This window comes from Marmota flaviventris, chromosome 15, assembly GCF_047511675.1.
Source record: "Marmota flaviventris isolate mMarFla1 chromosome 15, mMarFla1.hap1, whole genome shotgun sequence".
Classification (NCBI taxonomy): Eukaryota; Metazoa; Chordata; class Mammalia; order Rodentia; family Sciuridae; genus Marmota; species Marmota flaviventris.
In genome coordinates, this window is record NC_092512.1 from 64,874,665 (window position 1) to 64,888,208 (window position 13,544).

At 39.7% G+C, this 13,544-nt stretch overlaps 1 long non-coding RNA gene across 1 annotated transcript; it reads right to left on the reverse strand.

Annotated features, from left to right (window-relative positions):
* Window positions 1–2,039: 2,039 nt before the first annotated feature.
* Window positions 2,040–2,793, reverse strand: LOC139702065 (uncharacterized). The gene is made up of 2 exons (XR_011704644.1): window positions 2,738–2,793; window positions 2,040–2,207 (listed from the first exon to the last, which is right to left on the reverse strand). It is a non-coding gene; the product is annotated as an uncharacterized lncRNA (long non-coding RNA).
* Window positions 2,794–13,544: the final 10,751 nt, after the last annotated feature.

Genomic DNA, 13,544 nt, shown 5'->3' on the forward strand with positions numbered 1-13,544 from the left:
CTCTATATACTTGGTAATATAAATATGGGTGGCTCAAAAATTTGATTACTAATCATATTATGATTGCATTGAAACTGGATTTATTTAGAAATATTGACATACTTAAACTGTTAAGTATGTATCCATCTAAGCATAAAATGTCTTCCCATTTTTCAGAACATCTTCTATATTCATAAAGTTTTGATTTTATCCACAGAAGACTTCAGGATTATTGGCCAATTCATACATACTTTGTAGATTTTGTGGCTACTAGGAATGAAGGTCCTTATTATTTTTTAAAATTTCTTCTTGGGCATTTTCTGACATAAAGAATTGCTTATAATTTTAGTAGGTTGATCACGCTGAAAATGGTGTTTAATTTTTTTTAACTTTTAATTTTTATTTATTTATTTTTGTGGTGCTGGGGATCAAACCCAGGGCCCTATAGGAGCTAGGCAAGCACCTTACCACCGAACTCCATACAACCCAAATAATAACTAGCCCTGCATAATTTTATGTATTTTTCTGTAATATTCACATCAATTTAGAAAAATGTTAGCTAACGTCATTGATCCTTTCTTTATATGCATTTCATGCAGATTATCTTGTTTAATCCCCACAAAAGCTACATGATATGGATGTAATTTTATTCCTAGTTTATAGATGAAAAGTAGGCTTGGAAATGTCAAATAACTTGCCTGAGATCCATAACTAGACAGTGCCAAAGCAAGAACTCAAATTATGAACTCTCTAGTACATAGATCTGTGTGCTTAGTAATTGCCTATCCATTACCTTACGGATGGGTAGTTTTCTTACCTTCATCTTACAGCGATAGACTTACAGTACAGCCCAAGGTGGCAGAGTTCTTAGTTACAAGTTATAGACACCAAATCTGGCTTTTTTAAGGAGTAAGAGAAAACTTAACAGAATGCACCAACCCAGATTCCAAGAAGATTGTAGTTCTATGAACACCTCTGGAATTCCCTAGGGAATTCCTCTCTGTTCCTCTCTGTCTACTGTGGAGCAGCAACTCTATTTTCTCTTGATATCAAGATCAACTGCTTCAGTGAAAACCCATCCTATACCTTCACTCACACGTGTGTTTATTTATTTATTTGTTTGTTTGTTTATTTATCTATCTCTTCACTCAATGGCAGGAGGGCCCTGAAACACCCAGATGTGAGTTTCAGGTTTAAATACAATGGAATTATTGCTGTCTGGCCTGGTTGAAGCATTTTTCCCTTATGTAGTCAGACCTCAAAACAAAGCCCAGAGCTTATGCAAGACAATTGTAAATGGTGATGAGGCTACACCATTCCCATGACCACACTTTGTCTCTAGAAAAACATCACATATTTATTGCTGATTCAGCACATTCTGTATACTCCAAACTGTTAGGTTGAATGGCATGAACTTGCTGTTTCATAGGTCAAAAAAATGTGTTGTATACTGACAATATCATTTGGTTCAAGGTAGTTTTTTTTTTTTTTTTTTTCCTATTTTCACTGTTGTGAGAACTGTGTCTTCATTCAGTTACCTCCTGATCTGTAAGGACAGCTGCTTCTAAGAAATGGGCTGTATGGTAAGATTGGTGAAACCCATGGGCATCAGACCATTGTCAGTCTTCTTACTCTTTGAAGTAAGTGCTTTGGTGGGAAGCCATTTTATGAATGTGAAATGCCACTGTGATCAATAAGGCGTTTGTTACGACCACGTGGGCCAGGAAAGAAGCTCGTTAGGAAGGAAAGCAAATGCAATCCAAGTTCACAGTACAAGTTTCTTCCAGTGAGAACAAATTGCTACTTCTTTGATTATGGACAGGATCTGATGGAATCAACCAGCTACCAGGAGGCAGGCTGCTTCTCCAGAGTATGGTGCCATATTGACCTTCAGAGCTCTTTCCTGTAGCAGATGAGTTGGATACTCAGCCAGGTGAGGGTATGTCCATGTTTTTGAGCCCATGCGTAGCTCTTCTTCATTTCTCCACAGCCAATTACCTCACAAACCTTTTGAGTGAGTACTAGTTTGCTGGGATAGTAACTGACTGATATCCAGATAGTAGATCATCATTTCCATTTTATTGAAGAGAACCTCTTCCACCAAATGGACTTTTGGTTAGTATTGGCTTACCAAAGATAATGACTGCTATGATTTGCATCAGAAACATTCCCCAAAATTCATGTGTTGAAAGCTTAGTCTCCAGTGCAGCAGTGTTCAGAATCAGGGCCTGTGGAAGGTGAATGGATCATAAGAGATATGATCTATCCATTTATGGGTTCATAATTTAATGGGCTAATAAGATATATCTTATGCTTGTATAACTTTATCAAAATGGATTCTACTGTCATATATGACTAAGAAGAACACATAAAATAAGATTTTAAAAATAAATAAATAACTTAATGGGCTAGTGGAGTTCTATTGGAGGTGGGACTTAGCTCCAGGAAGTAGGTCACTGAAGTAGTCACAGCCTCTTCCTCTTTCTCTCTCTCTTTGCTTCCCATCATCCTCTGCTCCCCATCATGACATTCTACATCACCACAGGCCCAAAAACGATGGAACCAAGTGACCACAGATTGAACCATGAACCAAAGCAAACCTTTTCTCCTTTAAGTTGATTGCTCTCAGGTATTGTTTTTTACAGCAATGGAAAGCAGACCAAAATAATGACCTCTGGGTGCCTATTCTCAGAGGTCAATCCATATTCCTTCCCTAGTATCACCAAATGGTAAACCTTTCTCTTTCCTTATTACTTACCATATGGTCAAGCAATCAACCACCATCCATATATCCTGACCTCAGCTTTCATCTCCTAGGTAATATAGAAAATGAAAACAACCAGTTAAAGTTGAATTGGGGACTGAGGATGTAGCTCAGTGGTAAAGCACTTGCTTAGCATACACAAAGCCCTGGGGTTGATCCCCAGCAACAACAACAACAACAAAAAAAGGTTGTACTAGTAATATTTCCTTTCTATAGCATCCTTCAAGGTCACCTCCAAGTTGGTAGCTCTTTAATAGTCTGTCTTCAGTTAGCATATTTATATTGTGAAAGTTATATATGTGCTAATCATTTTTTTCACTTTCCATCAAATGATGAAGAAGATTCCCCAGGAGGCTTACATGTATGTTGAAGGAAGTGTCATAATATAGTAGAAGGGTGCAGACTGGGCATGTAAGCCATCTGCTCATACTATTTTCTTATGTCTTTAGGAATCGTTAAGCCTGAAAGATGGGTGCTTCTGGGAATGCTTGAATTTATGGCCAGGCAGATGAGATAAAACCTACTTCATGATGCACCGTTCAGGTTCACCTGGTGTTCTATGATTAGATTTTCAACATCCATCAGAGTCCAGTAGCAATCCCTTTTCAAAGAAAAAGAATTATTACCAACAGCATGTGGCTTTGCCCCCGAAACCTAGAGGCCTGAGCTGTGATACCATGTGGAACCTGGCAGTAGTAACACATAGTAACCTCCTCTGCTACATACACTTGGGGTCCCATTGGATTCACTGTCTTAAAATCCAAACAGAAGAGAAGAGCTATTTCTACTGCACACTTGTACACTTGGAGACTAGTGAGGCCCTACTTAAAGCCAGCAGGCTTTCTAGTTAACCTAGGACATATGATATATGTTGCCACCAAACTCTAAAAAGATTCACAAAGTATTGTGCTTCTGTCTTAGGGTCTGCAAGATGCAACAAATTGTTCTTTACTTTTGAGAAGATATGCCTTCAGACTGCTATGGTCTTTCCAGAAATTGTACTGATGTGGCCTGCTTTAGGTTGGATCTAAAATGTACCCCCAAAGTCCATATGTTTAAAGGCTTGCTCCCTAGCCTGTAGTGCAGTTGGTAGGTAGTGGAACTTTTAAGGGGTGGGGCCTAGTGGGAGGTCTTCAGGTCTTTGGTGGTGTTCTCTTGAAGGCAACTGTGGGAGTCCAGTCTTTTTCTTCCCTGGTATTACTTTCCAGTCTTAAGGTGAAGAGTTTTGCTCCACACACGCTGCTGCCATCACTCATAACCTCACCATAGGCCCTAAAGCAATGGACCAACCAATTATGAAACTGAAACCTCCAAAATTGTGGACCCAAATAAACCTTTTCTCTTTATAAGTTGTTTTATTTCAGGTTTTATTGTAGTGGCAGAAAGTTAACACATGGTCTTTGTTTTAATGGAATATATCTCATATTTTTGGTTTATATATATATTACCAAGGTATCTGTGGTACCTGCTAGTCCCTACTCTCCAAGTCCTATCACAATGTAATAGGCCAGTGTAATATCTTTGGGGAAAATGAGATGGTCAGTGGTCTTTAGACATGGAGCCCTGAAGCAAAATCATGAAGAGATACTGGTGCCCAGCCAGGCAAAAACAAATTTCTTATGATGCTTTCTACTCATTTTAATGGAGGAAAAAACATTTTTGAGGCCAGAACCTGCATAGGAAGTATTTGGAATTGAACCAGTTTATTTCAGTAATGAGAAACCACATTGGGCGCAGTAGTGGGAATCAGAACAAGGATGTTATTAATCTTATAATAATCCATTGTCCTTCCTTCTCCAAAAGTCATCCATTCTCTGCATCAGGTCTGTTGTCTGTAACCACTTCTGGCTACAGTTCCTTTAGCAATGAGCAACTTTAGTCAGAAGCAAGAGAAACTGGTTTTGGCTGACAAATATACTATATAGCCCTTACAACTTTGAAGTCTTTGGTAAAAGGACTTAGCCTTGCAATTCCCTAAGAGAACATAGAACAGTTTTTAATATACTATTTGCTAGAAATAGTACATTTCAGGGACTTTTATTCAATTTTTCAACCATAGTAGCCTTTACCTCTAAGGGATAGCCAAACCTAGGATTCTAACTATTCAAATGAAACACATAGTAACTGAGGGAGAGGGGGCAGAGGGAGGTTCAGAATTCACTGAATCTACTGAAAGGAACTTTGGTCAAACTTCTATTTCTTACCTCCTTCTCCAAAAGCTCCCTCTTTGTGACTAGAGAATACTGTAGTTGTGATCCTGGTTGACAAGATTTGATGTTTTCTAAGGATACCAGTAACCCACCCTACAAAAAATGGCAATCAGAGTGCTATACAATGAAAATTTGGCCCTCACCTAACCCATGCATTTCTCAGTGCTTTGATGAAGGGAGTATCTTCCCGGGGCCCTCTTTGGAAACATGGCAAGGTTTAAAAAAAAATGCATTCTACTCATTAACTCATGACAAATCTGCTTTCAACATTTATTTCTCTACAACCCCCAAGTCTTTGTATTCCTTCAACTGCATTTTATCAACAAATGTCTGGCATCTCAATCTCATTCAACAGGGACTATCAATGAGCGCAGATTTCAGTCAAATAAACAAACAAACAACTAAAACTGCTCCCAGCTGATTGAGCTGGCTCCATGAATCCAGACTCTCTGGAAAATCTGCCTACATCAATTAAATTCAGTTCAGTCTACAAGTGTATACTTGCCACCTCAGTGTGGCACTTCAGAATACATCCCCATATGTGTTTATCAGATTTCTGTTAAAATAAATTACTGATTGGGTGTGCAAGTCTTTCCCATTCAGATCTGGTGTTATACTTGACCTTTCAGAACATTCTGGGACATGACCCTAGTTTTGGAGCTGATTAGAGGTCTACAAGAGTTGTGAGTGTGGTGTGTGAATATTTTGACTTAGGCAAAGTAGCTGTAGAGAGTCTTCCACAAGACAGCAATGTCCTTGTCAGAAAAGGGAAGATGTCTATCCTTGGCCTCCAGAGAAGACTAGAGAGAACCACAGACCCCACCACTTAGACTCCACTGGGTCTCCCAAGTCCCCATTCCAATTTTTAGTCTGTTATTCTTTCCTGATCAATGCCCTACATTTTATATGAAAGATAAGAGTAAGAGTGAATTCAGTGGCCTGCAGGATTCAACTTGGATTTTGGTCCTGGACTTCCTTAGCTTATGGTTGCTGGAAAAAAGAATTTAACAGTTCCAAGTTTAATGACTGTGCTTTGTGCCAAGAATTGATGTATCTGAACTTTCTTTAAGTTGTCCATCATGGTAGAAATACCTTCCCCACTCTTGTCTTGAATTCCTCAGGTCCTTCACACCATCATTGGCTGAGGCCACGTGTCACCCTGAAGCCTGCCATGAGGGAATGGGCATTTCATTTGTAGCATGGCAGGTCGTGATGAGCCAATTGCCATCATGCCATAAGACCTGTCAGAGTCACATCCTTGTGTTTTTATTTTTTTCCCCCCTGCCATCAGCCCCAAAGAGCCCTGATAACCAATCCCAGATTTCCCTCATTACTGTGAGGTCTGTTTCCTATAACCACTTCTGGTTCCAATTTCTCCATCTGTGAGCATTCTTGGTTGTAAGCAGAAGAAATTTATTATAGTTGATTTAAGCATAAAACAAATTTATTTTAAAAATATATCATGAATCTCATAGAATTTCTAGGAGGCTAAGAGAACACGGAATAACATTCCCAAATTACATCACTAAATTTATACCATCAAGACCGGTGGCTCTCCTCCTACGCCTCACCCCACTGGCTCAAGTCATGAGACACAGGAATCAGGACTTTTGAATTTTTTTTCCAGGGACATGATTTGCTATAACTGTCATTGTACCAAGAAAACTTCTTGGGGTTCTCAAATCTTTGTGCCACTCCTGTGTCCCTCATGCAGGGCACATGTATTCTTTGGTGGAGCTAAGTCATGCCTTTGCCCTAGCCATTAGGGAGACCAGGAAAAGAAAGACCTGATGTTTTCATCTCTTTTAAGGAAACTCATGAGGAAAGGTACTCTCTAAACCCAGGAAGGGGATTGTATTAATTCCCTATTGCTATAATAAAATACACGAAGCTGTGGAACTTATAAAGAACATAAGTTTATTTAGCTCACAGTTTGGAAATCTGAAAATCCCACACAGCTTGGGGCTGACTCTTGTGAAGAACTCCTGGCTACGACACAACATGGAGGATGGCTTTCCAGCAGGAGTGCTTGAAAGAGGAAGAGATGACATGGCAAGACAGGAAGCCAAACATGAGGAGCCGTTAGGCTCATTTTTAATAATAACCCTCTCTCGAGAATTTACCGAGCTCCCACAAAAACGACATCAATTCATTTCATGGCCTTGTTGACCCAAGTACTCCCTACCAGGCCCTTCCTCTTAGTGGTCCCACCACCTCTTTAACATCACTGCATTGGGGACTAGACTTCCAACACACGATTCCTTAAAAGATGAACCCTATCTCAAACCACAGCACGAATAGTCCAAAAGTTTTGTAAATATCTACTCCAACATGTTCACATGGTGCCTCAACAGCTGAGTTCAAGAAATTCTCACTGAGTACCTATTGTGTGCTTTGGAGACACATAAATGAATAACATAAAGTCCCTAAAATTATGGAGTTTAGAGTCTCGTGCGAGAAATTTAAGTAATTATGAAATAATGCAATATATGCTTAGTAGCAATGTTTATAAAGCCTATGTTAGCACAGAGGAGGGAATCATTAATTCTGACTGGGATACTGTGGAAAACTTAAAGAAGGAATGATATTTTCTTCAGGACCAGAGGACTAAGTAATGGCTGATTGAAGAGAAGGGAGAGTTGGGGATGGGATGGGGCAGGTAGAGAGATCCTTCCAGAGTGTAAAATTTATTAAACTTGATGGAATATTCAAGAAACTTTAAATAGTCAAAGTTAGTAGGATAGATCAATCTAAAAAGAGAAGGTTGGGCATAGATTTAGAGGTCTTGAAAGCTAAATTAGATGTTTATCCTCTAAAGAGAACTGGTGAAGACTTTTAAGCTTCAGAAAGAGAATTTTAGAAGATGATTCTAACTGGGAATCGGGTCAGAAGTAAGAAATGGCTGTAATAATGGATTGGGTTTGAATGAGAGTCCTTTAGAGGCACAACTGATTAGGATTGGTCATAAAATAGATATGAGATATAAAAGAAGGAGAAGAATTTAAAATAATCCTAGTGTTTCTGGTTTGAATTTCCAAGCTGGCTATTTAGCTTTTGACTGATACAGGAGTAAGAGATGGGATAAATGAGAAAACCTGTTGGGTTTGGGAATTTCTGAGCTTAGGGCATTTGGAAGGCATTTGGGCTGGAAGGTTGGGCCTAGAAACAGATGAGAGATTCACCCTGGAAATACAGATTTGGGTTTTATAGGCACATAGGTTTTTATAGCTGATCTGAGAGCCAATGTGGTTGGCTAGGGAAAGCAGAGGAAGATTTGATAAGAACAGATTGATTCCCAGGATCTTCAGTGCTTAGTTTTTAAATGGGAAAAGACTGGAGAAGGGTATGGGGAATAAGAGAAAAATTGGGAGAGAGAAGGATTTTAGAAATAAAAGAGAGCATCAGTAAGGAATAATGAGAAGGTATTGTGCCCAAAAAAGTCAAGCAGGGTGAGGGCCAAAGTTGCCCACTGTGTTAGACCATTGAGGGCACGTGGACTCCCATTTTGATCATTCAGTGGAACTCTAGCAGCAGTACCCAGACTTCCAGGAGTCTTCCAGGGGTAAAAGGGGAGTGAAGAAGGGGAGAACATTACGGCATAAATAACAGCTGAGCAAAACTCCGAATCAGGATGTAGTAGTCTACCCTTATCGCAGGAGGTAAATTCCAAGAGCTCTTGGATGCCTGAAATTGAAGCTTGCACTAGACCCTACAATTCAATGTCCTTTCCATCTTCATTGAGTACTTACCACACAACTTTTGCAGTTTGAGGTATTGACAGCAAAACTAGAATGAATTTATTTTTCCTTCTTTACAGTTTCAGATAGAAGATTCGTTCCTAACATAGATCTTAGCAACCTCAGCCTACGATTGTTTTTCTTCCCTTAGACAGTCAAAACCTTTCATCTTTTCACTTAAAGGAAGCACTTTATGGTTTCTTTTTTTTTTTTTTTCTGCTGTTTGATCTCATTATTAAGTAAAATAAAGGTTCAGCACAAGCAAGGCAATACTTGACTGCTGATCTGAGAACTAGGAAGGCTCAGTGACTAAAGGTAGGTAGCATATACAGTGTAGATATGCTGGACAAAGGATGACTCACACTCTGGGCCAAATGGAGCAAGATTTCATCACCCTTCTCAGAACAGGATGCAATTTTAAAGTGAGGAGTTGTTTATTTCTGGAATTTTCCATTTAATATTTTCAGATCATGGTTGACCACAGGTAGCTGAAACCAAAGAAAGTGAAACTGCCTATAAGTGGGAAACGTGTCTGACTCTAGATCTGTCTAGGATCGCCACAATGAGTTCCTGGCACACAGTCCCCGCTAGACAATATTTAGAGGTGAAAATATTTACAATATTTACACATGAAAAAAAATGGGTCCTGCCATGAATTGGGTTTGGACTCCAAGTTAAAGAAAGTTGAACATGTGTCTTTACTGTTGTTTGCCTAAGGGAATTCAAAATTGATTAATGTGCATCAAAAATCTCCAAGATCCAAAAATGACATGAATTCTCTTTCTTTCTTTCTTTCTTTCTGTGGTGCTGGGAATTGAACCCAGGGCCTTGTGCATGCCAGGCAAGCACTCTACTGACTGAGCTATATCCCCAGCCCCCATGACATGAATTCTCTAGAACCCATTTGTACCTTGATAGTGAATCCAGTTCTTGAGATTGGTATTCAAATGCACACACATGGAGAACTGTAACCTTATCTTACCCACTATGCTGAGTTGCTCCCATAGAGGGTTAAATCAGAAGAAGAACAGACTCGGCATCCTGGACAGGAGGGGAGACTCATCCAACTTCTGAAAGCCTCAGAGACTTCAGCATTAGCTGACTGGCTGTATTTCTCCCATTCAAAAATGTCTCCTTTGTTCATATTTTAATATTTCTGAAATCAGGATGGACTTTAGAATTAATATATTTAATATGGTTTCCCCCTAATGCCCCATAGCTGTTGTTAAACCAATATTTACTAACAACACAGTACTAATTGCTGCTGGCAATCTTAGCATGTAGGAATGATAAAATTAGTAAGAGAAAGTTTGAGGAACAACAGGATATTTGCATAGCCTCAGAAGAGCTCATGTCCTTCTTCACTGTTTTAGTCAGTTTTTCACTGCTGTGACTAAAGAACCCGGCCAGCACAATTATAGAGGAGGAAGAGTTTATCTGAGGGCTCACAGTTTCAGAGGTCTTAGTCCATAGAAGGCTGGCTCCATTTCTTGGGGCTCAAGATGAGGCTGAACATCATGGCGGAGTGTGTGGCAGAGAGAAGCAGCTCCCATCATGGTGATCAAGAAGCAGAGAGACTCCACTCTCCAGATACAAATATATACCCAAAGCCACGCCCCAATTCCCACCTCCTCCAGCCACACCCTCCCACTTCAGTTACCACTCAGTTAATCCCCATCAGGGGATTAATTCACTGATTGGGTTAAGATTCTCACAACCCAATAATTTTTCCTCTGAACGGTCTTGCATTGTCTCTCATGTGAGCTTTTGGGGGACACCTCACAGCCAAACCGTGACATTCCTTATTTTAAAATATAACTTTTAGAAATAAAACAATAATGTTACTTTAAGGAAAACTGGCAGATGCCACCTTAAGCAAGGGACCAAGGTTAACCTCACCAGCCTCACCAATCAGAACTCTTTTTGAGCTACATTCCCATTTTTTATTTTGAGACCGTCTTGCTAAGTTTCTTAGGGTCTCTTAAGTTTCTTAGGGTCTCTCCCAGTTGCTGAGGCTGGCCTCAAACTTCAGTCCTCCTGCCCCAACCTCCCCAATAGCTGGGATTACAGGTGTGTGCCATGGCACCTGGCTCTATAATCCTCTTTGACAGCATGATACATCCTATCATGTAGTATAAAGCACTGAGAAGGTCACAACACCTCTAGTGTCCTTCCTGATCATGCATAACCTCTGACTAGTCACAAAGCCAAATGAAGGGACATTCTACATAATGCCTCACCAGTACTCTTCAAAAGTGCTGATGTCATGAAAGACAAGGAAAGAATGAAGAACAGTCACAGATCAGAGGAAGCCATGCAGCCAAGACAGCTCAGTGCAATGTAGGGTCCTGGAGTAGAGCCCAGAACAGAAAAAGGACATTAGTTAGCCACAAACAAACAAAAAACAAAACAGTGAAATCCAAATGAAAGTCTACATTTTGACTATTAGAATCATTCTAAGGGAATTTCTCAATTTTATACATATATTGTGGTCATGGAAGGAGTTAATGAACTGATGCTGTATGAGGCATATGGGAAAGCTTTGGATTATTCTAATCTCTTATCTCTATATCCAAAATTATATCCAAGTGAAAAACTAAAACCAGGAAACTAAAACCAACTGATGGCACCTTTCAATGTAAGGGAAGCACTGTTTTCTCTCTTCTGTAGCCATTGCCTCTTGCTGGGATACTTACATTCAGGATGCCAGATACAGTGGCAAGGGGAAGGACATTACCAGAGGGAGGAGGGAGGGAGAAGCAGGCATCATTCAGAGGGGAAAAGATTTTTAAGCAGGTCTTCAGGATGCTTTAAATTCTTCCCCCAAATGATTGCTTTTGGAACTGGCTTTGGAGATCATGTTTTATGGTCCTGGGATTAGGATGGAGAATAACTCCTGGAAAAGAAACCAGGTTTGGGCATCACATTTTCCTTCCAATGACAGCACCATCCCATAGAAATTTCTGCAAGTCAGGTGCAGTGGCACACTCCCAATGGTTTGGGAAGCTAAAGCAGAAGGATTGCAAGCTCAAACCCAGCCTCAGCAGTGTAGTGAGACCCTGGACAACTTAGTGAAATCCTGTCTCAAATAAATAAATAAATAAATAAATAAATAAATAAATAAGGGCTTGGGATACGGCTCAGTGGTAAATTACCCCTGAGTTAAAGTGCTGGTGCCAAAAATAAATAAATCATAAATTAAATTCATGGTTAAAGAGAGACTTAAGTACTGGATTGTAGAAAAATAATTTTTTTTAAAATTTATTTATTTATTCTAATTTGTTATACATGACAGAATGTGATTCAATTTATAGTACACATATAGAGCACAATCTTTTATGTCTCTGGTTGTACATAAATTAGAGTCACACCATTTATGTCTTCATACATATATTTAGGGTAATGATGTCCATCTCATTCCACCCACCATCTTTCCTACTCCTATGCCCCCTCCCCCCCACCTCACTCCCCTGTGCCCTATCTAAAGTTCCTCCGTTCCCCTCATGCTCCTCTTCACATCCCCATCATGGATCACCATCCGCATATCAGAGGACACATTCAGCATTTGGTTTTTGGGGATTGGCTTACTTCACTTAGCATAATATTCTCCAACTCTATCCATTTACATGAAAATACCATGATTTTATTCTCTTTTAATGCTGAGTAATATTCCATTGTGTATATATACCACATTTTCTTTACCCATTCATCTATTGAAGGACATCTAGGTTGGTTCCACAGTTTAGCTAATGTGAATTGTGCTGCTATAAGCATTGATGTGGCTAGTATCACTGTAGTATGCTGTTTTAAAGTCCTTTGGGTGTAGACCAAGGAGTTGGATACCTGGTCAAATGGTGGCTCCATTCCAAGTTTTCCAAGGAATCTCCACACTGTTTTCCAGATTGGTTACACCAATTTGCAGCAATGTATGAGTGTGCCTTTCCCCCCACATCCTTGCCAACACTTATTGTTGTCTGTATTCTTAATAGCTGCCATTCTGACTGGAGTGAGATGAAATCTTAGAGTAGTTTTGATTTGCATTTCTCTAATAGCTAGAGATGTTGAACATTTTTTCATGTATTTATTGGTTGATTGTATATCATCTTCTGAGAAGTGTCTGTTTAGTTCCTTGGCCCATTTATTTGTTGGGTTATTTGTTTTTGTTTTTGTTTTTTTTTTTTTTTTGGTCTTTTTGAGTTCTTTATATAACCTAGCGATGAGTGCTCTATCTGATGTGCATGTGGTAAAAATTTGCTCCCATTCTATAGGCTCTCTCTTCACCTCACTGATTGTTTCTTTTGCTGAGAAGAAACTTAGAAAAATAAATTTCAAAACAATACCAATGATCTATGGATACACCCTACTTTGCTCCTTCCTACCTCTCAGTATGGAGCCTCATCAAAATACCCCAGATGCATGTTGGAAGAACAATTCCTCTCTCTCTCTCTTTGTGATGGAGATTGAACCTAGGACTTATGCATCCTATGCTTGTGCTCTACCACAAAGCTACACCCCTTGGCCCCACCATTAAGCAGGAGGTGTGGGGGGGTACTAGGGATAGAATCCAGGGGTGCTCTACCTTCCAGCTGCATCCTCATCCCTTTTTATTGTTCTGCTAAGATGCCCAGGCTGGCCTTGAACTTGCAATCCTCCTGCCTCAGCCTCCTGAATAGGTGGGATTACAGGTTTGTACCATCAAACCCAGCTCTCAACAGTTTTTTAAAAATAAAAACAAATGGCAAAGCTGCTGTCTTTGGGCCACATGATCTGTCTTCTGGCCCCAAGGTAGGAACAGAGCTGAAATAATAAATCCTCTTAGAGGATCCAGAATCAATGACACCGGAGAGCTTTCTC